The sequence below is a fragment of the Ictidomys tridecemlineatus genome, chromosome 6 (assembly GCF_052094955.1).
Source record: "Ictidomys tridecemlineatus isolate mIctTri1 chromosome 6, mIctTri1.hap1, whole genome shotgun sequence".
Lineage (NCBI taxonomy): Eukaryota > Metazoa > Chordata > Mammalia > Rodentia > Sciuridae > Ictidomys > Ictidomys tridecemlineatus.
Window position 1 is genome coordinate 52015800 of NC_135482.1, and position 17176 is coordinate 52032975.

General features: G+C 36.8%; 1 protein-coding gene across 3 annotated transcripts in view; it reads left to right on the plus strand.

The window, feature by feature from the left end:
* The first annotated feature begins 620 nt into the window (after positions 1 to 620).
* Positions 621 to 17176, plus strand: part of Tafa2 (TAFA chemokine like family member 2) — a 415273-nt gene continuing 398717 nt past the window's right edge. Inside the window, exon 1 of one of the 3 annotated variants that reach the window (XR_013440543.1) lies at positions 621 to 2158. The gene's annotated coding sequence lies outside the window, so the exon portion shown is untranslated. The remainder of the gene's footprint in view (positions 2159 to 17176) is intronic. The other 2 variants (XM_040280395.2, XM_005328681.4) reach the window with 2 other exon arrangements.

Sequence of the window (17176 nt, forward strand, 5' to 3'; positions counted from 1 at the left end):
AAAGAGATATAAATATTGGCCCCAAAGCAAGATCTTTGAGTTACTCTGAGTTGTAATTGTAATGATCTTATACTACTCCCCGATTCAGCAATTCTCTTTGACTTTTCCTTTCCTAAATCTATTCTTATTTATTTGTTTTGAAGAATATTGTAATCATAAGTTAAGGTTTTGCTTATTGCCAAACATGACCAAAGTGATCCCGTAAAACCCGTCATTTGAGTTCATATACTACTCTTTAAACCAACACCCACCCAATTTGACCAAACCAGTAAAGACATGACCTTTCAGGGTAGGGTGTTACCAAAAAAAAAAAAAAATTGGTAAATACCACGAAGTTCCTTTTTAAAGAAATCTGATTACATAGGGATGTAGTGTAAATCCTCCTCCTAACTCCATTAGAGGCTGCAATTTGTAAAAAAAAAAAAAAAAAATTCAAGCTTCTCAAAACCAGATATATTTTCTTTTTTGTGGAGAATTGGGAGTCCTAGCTACATACAGTAAAGCTTTCTAACTCTCCCTCTAGAGGGAGACATAGTCCAGCATTTATACTGATTGCTTCTTTTACTGTCTCTTTCTGCAGGACCGCGGTTTGCTCTCAGCAGCTGCTGCCACTAACAGAACTGGCTGTTTGGAGAGAAAAAGAGGCTACGCTGCCTAGTCCTGCCATCCCATTTTACCGCTTTAACTCAAGCAGGAGTGTCAGGACCTATTCTCTCCCTGCATTCTCTGCACTATACAGCGGGGACAGTCGCTCTGTATCCCTGGACAGCCAGACTGGATAGAATAGGGGTTTAGGGTGAAACCGGGGCTCTGCCCTTTATGGTGACTTTCTGAAGATTACCACTAGTGTATTTTGACACTACAGAGGCTGGGGCGGGACGCGGATAGGAGGCTTTGATTGTTTTTGGCTTATTTTCTCGAGTGATCTGGATTTGCTTCCTCGACCCCCTCCCCTGTTTCTTCCTCCCCTCCCTCTTTTAGCGAGGTGATACAACCCACATCTGCTCTCTCTCTCTCGTGTTCCATGTTGGAACTCGCACCTTCTCGGTGGTGACAGTGCCAGCGCACTGGTGGTGACCGTGGGACAGCGGAGGGTTTCCCTTCCTTCCAGCACACGATGCCTAGAGGGGCAGCGGGTGGGCTGCGTGGGGGCTCTGCCCGCAACACTTCGAGGCGGGATTGAGAGGCTACAGCTGGCCAGGAGTTGCTGCTAAGTGGACTCGAGTTGACGGCTCAAAGTCTCCAAGAGGGCACCAGCGGGACCTATCTACGAACTGCGGGAACAGGGGCACCGAAACCGAGGAACACGGGCGTCTTGCGGGGTGGGGGGCATTGGCTAAGCTCAGAGCCTCTCCTTTTCCTGCCCTGAGCCTCCCCAGCAACTCCTCTACCTTGGAGACCGCGACCTGCAAAAGCCGGGGAAGTACGAGGCGGAGGCTGCTTTTCTGAAGGTGAATCATTCCGTCCAATTGCCTTTCCCCAGAGAGCAAGAGGGAGGGCGGGAGAGAGAGAGGGAACGGAGGATGTGTGTGCGTGTGTGTGTGTGAAAGGAAGAGACGACGTGAGGCGAGAGGAGAAGTCTTTACTCGGGGTTAAAAGGCAACGCATCAGAGATGGAATAAGAGCGGTAATTGCTGCAAGCCCTCCTTGATTCTCGCAGTCGGGGAAGCTGAGCGCACAGCGCGCGTCCGGCGAGGACAGCGGGCGACCGCGGGCGCTGCCAAGGGCTGCGGGACTTTGGCTTTTTCCTCAGTAAACAAATCTTTTGATTACTTTGACACTGTGGAATAAAGAGGAGGGACAGAAAGACCAGGCTCCTGTACTCCACCTTCCACTTGCTTTAAGGGGATTCTAGTTTGGATGTGAAGATTCCTGAACCCTCTTTGCCATCGGAGGAGGAAACACACTCACACGCGCGCGCGCGCGGACACACACACACACACACACACACACACACACACACACACACACACGCTTAGGGCCACACTCACACGCCCTCCACGAGCACACACCAACAGACTTCGGTTCCCTATGCCCCTGGATGGTGACAGCGGATTGGCATCTCGGAAGCGATGCGAGAGCGATAAGGCTGGCGCCGGCCCGCGGAAACTGCAGGAACATCGCTAGGTGTTGCCGCCACCGGGAAGCCGGGCTGCAGGTAGGTGGGAGCCGCGCCTCCGGTCGCCGGCGGGCTCTGGGGACTCGAGCTGCAACTACAGGACCGCGGGCTCGGAAGCCCCCCGTGGGTACACGTCTCCCCTCCCCTGTCTCGGGGGCCAGGGGATTTACGGGGTTCGCCCAGGGAGGCAAGAGATGGGGGCAGATGTTGATCCGGCAGCCGGCGTCTCCCCCGCAAGCTGTCAGGGTAGGGGCGGAGTAGAGGGACGTGGAGAGGGGATGGGAGCGTGCGGAAGGAGGCCCGGCGGGCAGTGCCCTCCCTCTCTTCTTTGCCCCATTTCTCGTTACACCGCGAGTCTATCGGTCGAGGACCGAAGTGGGGTTTAATGCGATCTCTCCCCAAGACCAATCCTGCTCTGTAATCATTTTGGACTCCTAGTAAGGAGTTGGGGGTCGCGTTCAAGGGAGGATCAATGATCAATGGAATGTGTCAGGTCGCCTTTCTGAAATCCCTACTTTCTGTCCACTTCTGATTAGTTAATTCTCAGGCCTGTCTGCAGAGCGTGGGCGTTTCAGTGGGGCTATTGATTTCTCCATCTCTAACTATTTTCTTAAAGAATCGTGTTGATAAGTTCCTGAGCCTCGTCTATTTAAAGCTTTATTTAGATTTGGGATCACTTTATGAGTGAATGAATTAAAGCTTTTGTATAGGCTACTACTACAAGAGAGCTTCGATCAAGGATTCTTTTATGAACAGCGTTCAGAAAAAGAACAGCTTTGGGGAAACTAATGATTTTTCTCTATCTTTCCGGATAGAGGTCTCCCAAATCTTGCTAATATTACACGGGTTTTCTGCTCAACTGCTTTGCTGTCCCTCCCCCACCCCGCCCCCGCTTTATTCTAAAAGGCTAGGTGTCAACCAAGAGGTGTTTTCTTTACGCTACTGATCTTCACTTATCTGTGGGGAACTCGGTATTCCCAGAAACTGCTTTTGCAGGGGAAAGTTTGAGATCTGGCGCCCTGTATCTCCTAGGACTGCAGGTTGTGCTATCCAGTCTCCGCTTGAAAAAGACGAACCTTAGGCTCTTGAAGAACCCTTGGGTAGAGGCGAAGCTTCCGTATTGCACTTCATGACCCAGTGTTAAACAATTGCCCCAGGCGTTTGGAATCTAATGTGTACTTACTACAGTGACTAGCTTTCCTCACCTCTTGCTGGGTGCTTTTGGCTTGTGGCAATAAGACAGAAAAGAAAATATCTTCGTTTTTGTGAGTTTGAATCCCTTCAATATTTTTACAAAATATTGCGTGGGCAAAAAAAGCCCACCCCAAATCCCAAATCCTCAGGCTCTATTAGTCTGAAAAGTACCCCTAAAGCAGTCAGTGTATGAGGGTCCTTCACTCAGGACAGGATGAATTTCAATGACTATTGACTAGATGGTAATTATCTGCTTCCTGTCTTCCCACCTAGATTGTTTTAGACATCAACATTCATACTGTTTTCAATTAATACTGTCAAACTGCTCTCAAGCAATATTAAGTTAAGACAAACGAGTAATTAAGATTTCCATGTAAAGTGATAAACTGAAATAACTAATAACAAGATTAAAAATACTTTTTAAAGCTTTTAAAAATGAAGCCTTAGAGCTATTTGTATTTACTCCAACATTTCCATGTTTGCACATGTACTCTCAGACTGGTGAATCATTTAAAATTTCAAAATTGGCCTCTAACATCATATATTTTAAATAAAAGGGCTGGCACTTTTAATTGTCTCTTTCTCTACTTTATTCTGTTCTGGATCACATTGTGAGTCAATAGTTTAGATCCTGACCTTTTAAGAATTCTAATTTTTAAAGGCATCAATAATTGTTTAAAGGCCATCAGTAACCACATGGAAGCTTATTTTACTTTCATTTTCCTAATTTTCAATGAAACAACTGGGTTGTATTATTTTTAGATATAAGACTTTCAGAACAATGTCACTGACAAATGAATACCTCAGCATAGGGAGTCTTTTAAGAGGCAAACACAGTTTTAGTGGGTGCTTTATTCAAATTACGTATTTTTAAAGATTAAAATCTTGATACTTCTCTTGCTTTTAAAAATATATAGTAGTTTAGAATGCTAGACCACAGCTAGTGCTATATGACTCTTAAAGAAGAACCAGAAAACCTTGACATTAAAGCAGACACCTACATAATGCTACAAGTTATGCTGGGGAGGAATCCAAGGTTTCTGAGTATGTGTGATTTTTTTGAATCGGAAAAACATTACCTACTTTAATAATGACAAATGGGAGAATGAAGATGGTTTGAGATGTCTCTGGATGTGTATCAAAATGGATATATATATTGTTTAGAGACTGCATTATAGTATTTACTAACCACCAGATTAAAAAATGTGATGACATGGCTGTAAAAAAGAAGATCTGCTTTTAGACATGGCCACTTTTTCTTTTTAAAAATTTATAAAATGATGAAATTAGGGGGTGATGGAAAATTTCGGAGAAATTATTTTTTTGTCTTATCAGAAAATTTTGCTAGTCCTGGATCAAATATCTTCCATATAGTGTTTTATGACCATCTTAAAATGTATTTTTATATTGAAATATACAAAGTACATCTTAAAGTGGATATATCACTAATTGCGTATTATGGGTTACTCTATTCAGGTAATCTCTCCACCACTTCCCAGACATTTCTTATCAAGGCCTCCTAAAAAAAAGTACTGTCAGACTGTACCAAGTTCAGCTGTAATTGCAAACTGATGAACATTTACTGATGAGTTCTCTAATGTATGTCCCAACAAGGAATGTTCCAAAGTGTCATCAGTTATTTCAAATATATTTTAAAAGATGAAACAACCAGAGTGCAAACAGTTCAGTGCTCCTGCTTTTAATTCTGCAATATTTTATTAGGGATGCCTCATTAAGTCATATTATTCTGCAGCTGTTTTCATTGAAAATTCAAGTAAAAATAAGGAACTTTACTGAGCAATGCACAATGTTTTCTTGGTGAAAAATCACAAGTTGAAGTAAAATAAGCATCCAACATTGTCCCCTTTGATCTATGCCTGACATTTACAAATGTAATTTATCACTCTGTTATTAGTAAGGTCCCATCAAAACAAAAAGAAGAAATGCATTAATACAGACTGCTGCAAGATATGAAGGCCAAGCCAACTGACTTAATATCATATTTGGCCCACATGCTTGTACAGTATTTCACCTGATATATCTTACTTTTGAATCATTCATTTTGTAATATCATGTAATATGATGAATTTGCCATTTTGTTTGAAATTATTTGGTTAACTTTAGTTTGAACTACATAAAACATATTGAACTACTTAATTATTCCATTGAAAGAGAAGGAACAATTTTATATTGAGTTACCATGAGTCCTTTTAGAGAACAGTTTTATTTGAGGTTTGAAGTACAATCTGAGATGTGTAATATACAGACTTAGCAAACAGAGACCTAGAAGTTAGTTTATCTTTTTTAGTTGTCATTGACTATTGGCTTTTGGGTAATTTTCAGAAGGTCTGATTCTTTTCATTCAGCACAGTGATTCGGAGTCCTTGTCATCTAAGTAAAACTAATATTTGTCTTTTGCTTCTTATAGAAATTTTAGGAGGAATGGTAAGTTATTACAGTGTAAGGAAAGTAATATTTAAACACATTTCTCTGTAAGATCTACCTATATAATCTTTTTATACCTATATATGCACACACAAAAATGTTTTTAATGGAACCCACATACAATGTTGACTGTATTAATGAGGGGAAAACACTTTACCAAAAATAAAAGTTAATTAAAATTCTACATTTCTAAGTATGTAGTTTTTCACTATTTCATATGATTTGACCTGCAGCACAACTGTTTTCATCATTTAACAAGGTCATTCATAATTAAATTTTACTCTTAGAGCCATTTTTATATGCAGTATATTTGTTCTTCAATTTTCTTTTGGAGATAATTTTATTTGCTAGAGTTAAAATGCAAAAAAGCAAAAACCAAATTTGCCCCCTATTTAGGGATATTTTGGGATGTGTTTATTAACACTGCAACTGGGAATTCCAACATATTTTAAACACTGAATATATCTGTATGCTCTCATTATTAAATATACTGCTCCAAAGTTATAACACAACCTATGAGTTATACTGGAGCATACTGTTGCAGCTTGCAAATGGTATCTACAGAGTTTTTGGAAACATATTAATATTATACTCTCAGTTTCTATTAAGATTTCCAAAACCCACCTACTTCCAATGTGTACATCACATGTATATGTTGGCTTTCATCCTGTGCTGTAATGATAAGCAACTAGTCACTGGAATTGGTGTATATCTGACCTGCTTAGGCAATTGATTGGTATTATCATTGGAAACTATAAGACCTCTAATTTGCATGGAAATGAGATGAAAATTGAATATATAAGTTATAAGTAAAATGTTCTGTTTTGGTCACAGTGGTCCATGTAGGGTATGGGATATAATTAAGGAATCAGAGATGATTTGCTTATATTAGATAAAGCCCTTTTAATCACTTCTTTCTGTCTCCTAAATTATTCCATAGTGGCTGTAATTGTTTTATGAATTCCCCTCTATGGCCTGTTAGCAAAGGTACATTTCCCTTTCTCCTAGCAATAGCACAAACGTAGTCATTCAATTAATATATTTATATTGCTTCTTTTATATACAGTTGATTTTAGAAACTCCTTACAGTGAGATTCAGTAATGTAATGTTGCATTCTAGCAATTACAGTGATAGGCTGAATTTAGTACTTTGATAAAATGGAGACAACCAAACCAAGCAAGTCTCCTTTGCTCTTTAATCTCTTTGTGTTATGTAAAGCGAACTCTCTACATGAAGCCTGAAGAGTTCAAAGTAGTATTTGATGAATGCAAAGTTTGTTTTTCTAAATATTTTTTATATTTTTATGGGTCTTTTATTTTTTGCTGTTATGAACTAGTCACTGTATAATTGAATGCATGTGAATGGGCAACTGTTTTGCCCTTTAAAGGTTATGCAAAGATTCAAAACCTTCCAATTTGCAGTGTTAATTGCCTATGGCCTCCCATGGCTGCATATGGAGCTTTCTGTTGTGCTTAATAATATAGAACAACATTTGCCTTTCTTTGGTGGATTAGGTAGCTCTTTATTAACACACCTATGTAGGAATTGGTAGTAGACACTAGACAAAGATATTTGGAAAGGTGCATTTGTGCTTCTTAAAGTTTCCAATTTCAAATGGCCTGAGTTTTGAGGACATAGATTCTCTTTGAAGCAAACTGTATAATTTAAAATTATTATCTATATGTGAAAATTCTGCCAAGATTTGGGGCAGAGTTTTTCTCTCTTTTCAAAACATCTTTCTTGGAGATTCCAGTGTGAATGATACTTAAATACTCAAGGAAATTAATATGCTTACTCTCTTTTTAATATTCCATACTCTGCTTGCTGTATTATAAAAAAAGACCATCTTTATAAGAAAAGCAAGGTGTGTTATTCCTCCCAGTTTGCTTTTTCTGGCTTCATGTTCTTTGTTTTTATGAACTGGAGTTAGTAAAGACAGGTAACCATTAAAATATTAATGTGGTCATAGGAATCAAGTGAGTGATAGAACAGAGACTTTGTTGGATAATTTTTTTTTTTGAGAGAGAGCAGGCTCTAAAATTTGGATTAGTGAAACATTAGAGCATTATGCTGGCGGAATGAATGTGTGACTGCTCCCATCAGTTGAGAATTCAAAAATGGCCAGTTAGGAACATTTGAGGAAAATAACATATATACTTATATTTTTACCTGTATCCAGCTTATGGGCCGTTCCAAATTCACAGAGGCACTTCCCAGTACTACATTATTTAAGGTAGAAAAATCTGGTTACCATTAACATTTCTTTTTCAGTTTAATCTTGTTTGGTGTATGGTAAGTCACATCCTCAATTTGTTTGTGCTGGAGTGTTGAGAAAACTTCTTCTTAGAAGTGGCCAGCAGACATGGCAGAAGTCTTGCTTTCGTTTGCATATTTGTATTTTTCTTCAGGAAGTTGAGTTGAATTGAGTGAAAACCCTAACTTTAGTGCTTCCTATCTCTGAAGGAGAAAGGAAGTAGATGATTCACATATCAGTGAGGCCATTCAAAGGAGAGTGAAAGGTCATTGAAATTTCATATGCCATAAAATAGAGGCCCTATTTTGGGAAGCTTTAGGTTCAAGGAAAATTTCTAACCTAATTTTTTTTTTCAGATTTAGTTCTTGGACTGTTTTATGACAGTTGTTTCCCGCTAAAATATGCATTTTCTGTTATTATAAGCCCCGTTTAGAATGACGGTTGGTGTGTTTATATGTTCAGAAATGGGTCAACATTTGTTTTTGCTATTTTAAGATATATTTGCTCCTCACATTATTTGTGGAGTGGTTGAAATTCATTAGGTTGCAATTTCACTTAACAGATGAATTTAAAAAATGATTATTATAAAACCAATGTAGCTCCGTGGTGAGAGTTCTAGAGATGTTTTGTAGTTCTAACAATAAATGCCATGTGACCACAAGAAAATCACTTTATTTCTCTATCACAACAACAGGTTTCTTTAGTGGAGTTTTCAAGACAATTAAAATGTATTTTTTTTTTCCTGTGTCCAGATCTACTAAGCATCATGGTATGGAAGTACAATAACACTGAGTGATGTGCTTTTGCCTTAAGGAACCTACCTTTTTGTTTCCTGAAGTCAAGAGAAATCTAGCATATAGTTCTGGGCACACCTATAAATACCTCATTAGTGCTCTCCAGTTTTATAAGATTGGAGGATGATGATGATGATGACAATGATAATTATGGTGGGGACATAAAATTGAATCAGACTAAATCTTATAATTCAGTTTAGTTACATTTGTTAGTCTAAATGATGCTGTTTTGTTGCAAAACTGTTTGTAATAGGCCCTGGATCTCAGGCTTGTTAGGATTATATGTCCTTGCTCTACTGTTACTGGTTTTTATAGTTACTTAAATAAAATGTTTTGATCAATCCAAGTAAAACAGATGAATAATCTTTAGATATTATATGATAAACACTTCAAAATCTGTGTATGAATTTTAAAAAATTATAACTCTTGAGAGTTCATTCATTTTTTCAATAAGTATTGATTTGTCGCAGTCATTTCTGCTATAGCCAAAATTCCATAGACTAGGGCACTTACACACAAACACTTATTTCTCATAGTTCTAGAGGCTGGAAGTCCAAGATGAGGTGTCAGTAGGTTTGTCTAGTGAAGTTCAGCTTCGTGGGTTAAAGATAGCCACCATCTCATTGGATCCTCATAGGGAAGAGAATCATCCTTCTCATGTCTCTTCTTATATGGGTATAATCTCATTCATGGGCCTGCACTTTTGTGACCTAATTACCTCCCAAAGTCCTTATTTCTAAATATTATCACACTGGGAATTTAGGCTTCAACATATGAATTTTCAGGTAACACATTCATTGCATTCATAGCAAGCACTCTCAAATTTCTGGGATTATCTCAGTAAACAAGAAAGACAAAGACATCTGCTCTCAGGGTATTTACCATTTCAGTATATTATTTTAACTTTTGAGATGAATCTAAAGGAATTGTTCAGAAATGTATATTGCTATATCTGCTTTTGGTAATAATTCTTATTTATTATTGTGAACAACAGACCTGCTTAAAATTAAGTGAAAATGTATGAGCTGGAATAGATTATGAAAAAAAACATCATACTATATTTTTAAGATAAAGCATATAATGCAGTGGATTGACTCCAGCTCACAAGGTCTATCATTGAACAAAGGGTGATGTAAACAGCTGTTCTTTTTCCTGAATTACATGTACGGAGTGACTTTAGTTCAGAGACATGATGTACCTGAGAGCTTCTTTAAGGAATTGCGCATTCCAATACCTAGAGGAGTCACACTGGGAATGTGAATGAGTGAAGCAGACCAAGTGGAAAATGACACATGTCAACTGACAGCTTTGCCCTCAGTGTTGGGAAGACCACAGGGAGTGGTGGAAGTTCTGGCCAACATCTAATTGGGCAGCCGAGTCCTGGCTCCAATATGATGTTGCCATATTGGAATGTAAGCCTGGTATTGCCAGATTTTCTGGGTTGTAGAAGAGGCCTTGGACATAAGAACTTTTAAATGTGAAAGTTTCAGATTTAGGAACAATGGTAATGTGTTCAAATTTGTAATTCCATGTGGATCAACAGAAATATCTGCAAGTCATATACAGACTGAAGGCCATAGGTGTGACATTGTTGACAGAGTATGTATATGAGGACAAGTAGTTAGGAAGATGTGTATACTGGCTCTTCTGTAATTTTTAGCTATAATCCTCCAGCCTCATTTGCTTCTGAAGCCAGGGTATTGGTGGTAAAGGACTCAGCTGGAGGAGCTGAATGAGAAAGATGAGTGGTTCAATCTGACCGCTGTATTTAGTTTTATTATTTCAGGTAACTCATTGTATAGTTGATGATGAATTCACTTTGAAGTTGATGGTACTTTGGAGGCTTTGTGGAAAATACTGGAAATGCAAAAATTTAAAATTATGTCAAGTATTTGGAACGATCTCTGGAGTTTCATAATGCCTTCTTTCTTAGATTAGTGTCCCTTAAACTTTTACATATATGTACAAATCACTGGGGAAAATTTTGTTAAAACTCAGGTTCTGGAATAGGGCCTAATATTCTGTGATTCTAACAAGCTCCCTGGTGAAGCTAATACTGTTGGTTCATGGACTACAATTTGAGTCCTGAGGATTGAGAGAATATTTTCCTACTAAATATTATTCTATGGACTCAGAAAGGTGGGAGGTCTCTAACTCTTACCCCTTTGTCAGATTTCTCCCTGTAGTAAGCAGCCTAACTCTGGCCACTGACTCAACACTTTTCTCAGACTCTTTCATCTGTGCACGAATTCATAAGTGTTTTACTTAGTTTCTAGTCTTCTATTTAGAGAATATATTTTCCCTCAAGACATAAATCAAAAATTGTCCGTTTCTCACATATTAATTCAAGTTTGGCTTACTTCCTACTGTTTGAAGGAAAAACTGTATTTATTTTATAACAAGGCACTATATTATACACAGATATATTCTAGCATAGAAGGTATTTTAGCTCTCTAAATCATTTTTGGAATTTCAACAGTAATTGCAAACTTTTAAGGCTTAGATTTCAAAATGTTGGCCACAGTGACTAGAGTTTTGTTCTACTTGAGTAGCATTATGAGTAGGTGGGAGGATGGACTTGAAAACAAATAGAATTTTCTTTGTGTGTTTATTTCGATTGCAATCTTAAAGTGAATATCTCTTTTTAAACAAACAAACAAAAAAAGTTTGTCCTGCTAATCTTAAATAACTTTCCAAAAATGAACTCTTTATTTAGGATTAAAATATAACACCTTATGATTTAGGGAGTTTGAACCATTAATCTTTGTACATTAGTAGCATTTTTTTCCCCTAAACCACTTTTGCTGATGAGAGAAAGTATCTTAGCTCAGATGTGTGACACCCACTCTGCTGTATGACTTGGCCCTTATGTCATAAAGCTTAGTTTACCTGGTAAAATGTTTTATCATTGGTTTATCAGTGCCATGAAATTTTCATATTTACTTGTGGTGATATATTAGTTATAAAATGAGATTAGATTTAGACATATCAGAGTAAAGCAATTTGTTTTTTCTAAGTCATATGACAAGTTCTTGGTAGATTTCTGTTGATTCCCAGTGCTCTTGCACATACTATGTACTCAATAAAATTGATGGGAAGATGATCAGTAGTATGTATTGGTAGGATGTATTTTTTGGTACATTTCTTCAATGCATAAAGAAGTAAATATTCTGTGAATGATTTTAATTTATTCCAATTGTGTGCGTGTGTGTGAAGCATTTATTCTGACCTACACTTTCCATCTCCAATCTGAAAGTTAAAAATGTGTACATTCTAGGAAAAAGTTCTAGGACAAAAATTAACTAAATATGCTGAGGAAAATTTTCATTATTTCCACAGTTTATTGTAACCTGGAGATTTAGAGACTACATATGCTTGTGATTCTACTGTTGTATAAATTAAATAATATTTGTCAATGTCAAATCTCAGTGTTGTTAATCACATATGGAATATATTTTGATTGCTCTTGTCAGTAACTTGATTCATCATTCATTAGGGAATTTAAAGCCATTTATTCTTATCTACATAATTACTATTTTCATAATTTATCATGAACCAGATTTGCTTTTTTTAAACTTCAGTAACACTATTGACTGTGATACCATTGTTCTTAGCTTCAATGGTATTGAAAATTTCTGCTGTTATAATTCTAAATGCCATTTAGTACAGACAGTATGCCTTCAAATATTTATCGATTTTATTTTAGTCCTTGTGGGTTAAGTAAGCTTTTCAACTCTTGCTGCTGTAAAAGATTTCATGAAATGAAAACTCTTTGACTAAATTTGATTATTAAGAAAATCTGTTTTATAAAACCTAAAAAGTCAATTCATTAGATCATAAGAATTTAAAACTGAATATTTTTTCTTTGTGTTTATTTGTTTATGTATGTATGTATGTATTGGTACCAGGGATTGAACCCAGGGGTGCTTAACCACTGAACCACATCCCCATCCCCTTTTATTTTTTATTTTCAAAGAAGTTCTTGCTAAGTTGCTTGGGGACTTGCTAAGTTGCTGAGACTAGCTTTGAACTTGTGATTCTCCTGCCTCAGCCTTGGGAGCTTCTGGGATTACAATTGAGTGTTATCATGTCTGGCTTGTTTGTGTTTACATTAAAGGATTGCATTATAAGTATATATTAGTATTCCTATACTCTTGCCAACTTTCTTAAAATCCTTTAATATGAAGCCTTCACTCTTTGAAGTTGAAAGCATACTTTTTAGGACTTTTCAACAATTCTAAAGATAGGCTTTAAATTGAATTTAAATTCAACTTAAACTTTATTTCAATATTTTTCCTTCTATTGTCCAACACATTCAAACTTATGTAATTAATACCTAAGGATGTTGAGGTAGGGCTACTGCGAAACTTACTGAGAAATGCACACCTATTCTTCTCCTCCAACTCAATTCCAATGAGATTATTGAAGAATTCAGAAATATTTTTAAAATCAGTAAATGGAATTCAAATCAAGCTTACTGAACATTGGTGAATTTTGCCTTGGACCATAGTCTGTGTTAAACTCTCAGGAAGATTGAGCGAGTTATGTTTTTCTCATCTACTGTCTTAACAGCTGATTAACCCAGTGTTTAAGTGGACTTAAGGGTTGGTGGCTTTACATTTTGTGAAACTTGCTTTAGGTTCGCTGGGCAGATGGCATAGCAGACTGGAGTGAACCCAGAGTGAAAAGCAGACTGAATAACTTATTGGCAGTCAGGGAATAAGAAGGTGGCAGGGTTTGCATTACCTAAGATAGGCAGGGAAGAGGTGTTAGGTAGGGAGCCAGATGGAGAGGAAGGAGGGAGAAAATAGAGGTCAGAGAGGAAATTTATTCTAGTTAGCATCTTTATACAAAGGAAAGAGGAAATCAGCTTGGAGAGAGATAAGAAGTTGTACAAAAAACAAATTCCTTGAATTCTTAGGGAATGAAGAGGTAAAAAAATAAAATGACAACTGAAGACTACAGAGGAGAGAAAAATGCATGATGCCAAACCAAAAATTTTTCCTTGGTCTTGATAAAAATCTATTCAGAATAAAGAAACTTCTACAAGGGCCTTTTACTAACCTAAGGTTAGACATTAGGGGTCCTAGTTCTGATACTGGCACTAGATTATTGTCAGTCCTTGAAAAAGTTCTCAAACATTTTTATCATCAGTTTTCTCACGGGCAAATAAGATGGTTGAATTTAATGACTAGATTCCACCAAGCTCTTTAAGTCAGCTATGACCATATGCTGCTGTTCTGTCACTTGAGTATATCTTGAACATTATTTTGTCCTTCCTGTCTGCTTCCTCCCTACCCTGAAAAATTAATTTTCAAAATTGTTTTACTTTTTTTTCCCTGTGATATTGGGGATTGAACCAGGGCCTTGTGCATGCTACTTAAGTCCTTTACCACTGAGCTATATCTCTAATACAGTGATTGTATTTTTAATTGACATAATTTTTTACATGTTTATGGGGTACAGTGTAATATTCAATACATTATGTATTGATCAAATCAGGGCAATTAGCATATCTATCATCTCCAACATTTATAATTTCTTTGTGGTGAGAATAAAAATTCTCTATTCTAGCTATTTTAAAGTACATGTAGACCTCCTGTGATGCAATAGAACACCAGAACTTACTCCTATCAATAAATTCTTCAACTACTTTTTTGACCCAATCTCTTTTCCCTCTCCTTCTGAAGCCCTGAAAACAAATATTTTAGATCTTTGGATTTATCCCAGGCATCCTTGCTGCTCTGTTCCCCCCCCACAATATTTTTTCCTCTATCTTATTCAGATTGGATAATTTCTTGTTTTTTTAGTCCAAAACTTTTATGATTTTAAAAAATTTTTTAAATTGACTTTTTAAAAAATAAATGACAGTGGAATGCATTACAATTCTTATTACATATATACAGCATGATTTTTCATAACTCTGGTTGTATATAAAGTATGTTGACACCAATTTGTGTCTTCAAACATGTACTTTGGATAATGATGTACATCACATTCCACCATCCTTGCTAACCCTCTGCCCCCTCCCTTCCCTTCCACCCCTCTGCCCTATCTAGAGTTGTCTATTCCTCCCATGCTCCCCCTCCCTTCCCCACTATGAATCAGCCTCCTTATATCAGAGAAAATATTCAGCATTTCAAAACTTTTATTATTTTTTGATTGACATATAAAATTATATTTATTTGTGGTACAATGTGATGTTTTGATTTTATATATATATATATATATATATATATATATATATATAGTAATGAATCAAATCAAGGTAATTAGTATGTTGATCTTAAATATTTATCATTTCTTTGTGGTGAGAACATTTGAAATCTTTTTATAGATATTTTGAAATAAGTGGTAATGATAGTCACCCTACTCTGCAATAGAACACTAAAAGTTCTTCTTTTTCTTAAAAGTTAGTTGTTGATGGACCTTTTTAGTTTATTTATTTATTTATATGCAGTGCTGATAATCAAACCCAGTGCCTCACACATACTAACACTCTAACACTGAGCCACAACCCCAGCCATAGAAGTTACTCTTATCTAGGTGTAACATTGTATTCATTGATTGTCTTTCCCCATTCTTTCTTCTTCTTTATCTTTCCCAATTTCTGGTAACCATTATTCTAAAACTCCACCTGTGAATGAGATCATGTGGTAGTTGTCTTTCTGTACCTGGACTATTTCACTTAGCATAATGTCCCCCATGTCCATCTAAGTTGTTGCAAGTGACAGATTTCATTTTATATATATATATACACACACACACATAAATGTATGTCTCATATTTGTTGTCCATTTATTCATGATGCTTAGATTGTGTCCATATCTTGGCTATTATGAAAGATGATGAAGTGAACACAGGAATGAAGATGTCTCTTTGACTCAGTTATTTCATTTCTTTTGAATATATAGCCCATGATGGGATATTTATTTGGTGGGAACTTTATTTTTGATATTTTGAGGAAGTTCCATATTATTTTCCACAATGGCTGTACTAATTTACATTTCCATGAACATTGTATAGAACGTTTTTGCTCTTTTCTCATACTTTTGCCAGCAGTTATTCTTTTTGATAGTACCTCTAAAGTGACGTAAGTTATCCTATTGTGGTTTTGATTTACATTTCCCTGAAAATTAGTGATGTTCAGCACTTCTTTCTGTTGGTCATTGTCTATCTTCTATTGAGAAATGCCTATTTAGGTCTTTTGCTTATTTTACAATTAGGTTGTTTGTTTTTTGCTGTTGAGTCGTTAGAATCTAAAATTCTCAAAGTCAAGGAACATCTCTTACTTTTGGCATTATTCTACCCAAGCCTAACCTTTAGTGATTCATTTAGTAAATATTTTAATAATTGGTGTTTAATTTTTTATTCTAAAATTCTAAATGATTTTCATTTCCATTTGTTTTCAGAGGCATAAATAATATAGGCATATTTAAATAATACTGTGTTGAGTATAAAATACTTCAAAGCACTTGATTTCATTTGAGGTTGTAAAATGGCTGACAGTTAGGGATGAATACTATCCTGAATTTCTGGTGAGAAAACTGATAGAGAAATATAGAAAAATTATGCAGCTGGTGAATTCCAGAGGCTGGTTTGAATTTGAAGCCCATCTATTGGGAGATAATTCTCCCTGGGTCCCTTAGAATATTAACTACTCTCTTGTTCTGTAATATTTTTTCAAGTGTGTCTAAAAAGCGACTAACCTTGGAAGATAATGTCTTCTAGATCAGGGAAAATTTGCTTGTTGTTCAGCAAAATAAAAATAATCTTTCTTTCTAGGACAAAATACAGATCTGATTATAGCCCATTATAAAAGATTTGAGTTCCCTAAGGTCAAGATTCCTCAGCAATGACACAAACAGTGGAGGTGCATCATTCACATGGGCTTCTTTGTGTCACACTAGTGGGACTTGGGGACAAAGAGGGAATAACTCACATGTGTTTTTCAGGCTGCTTACTGTGGAATGAATAACAGAGTGCTTTCTGTCTTTGGCCCAGGAGTCTGGTGTTTTTTTGCCAGCATCTATGAAATATGGTGGCTAAATTGTGAGTTTTAAAGTATAGTAAAAATCTCAAACTCTTCCCAGTTCTTAATAGTATCTTTGTCATATCAAAGAAAACCTGTGTTTCTTTGCTTAGTTTATTTATGTCCACTCTAGGTAAATTATAATATAATCAGGTGGCATTTTATACTGCTGCCAGGCTTTTAGTACTTCCCTAACTGTGGTCCCTCTGGAGACCCACCCTCCTCTATTTTGCAAAGATCCTTTGGTAGCAGTATAGGGAATAGACTCCTGGGGGTGGGGCAGTCTAGAGAGCCTGGGGGGCTAGCTACAGAGCTACTTAAGTCTTTCCAGTTGTTG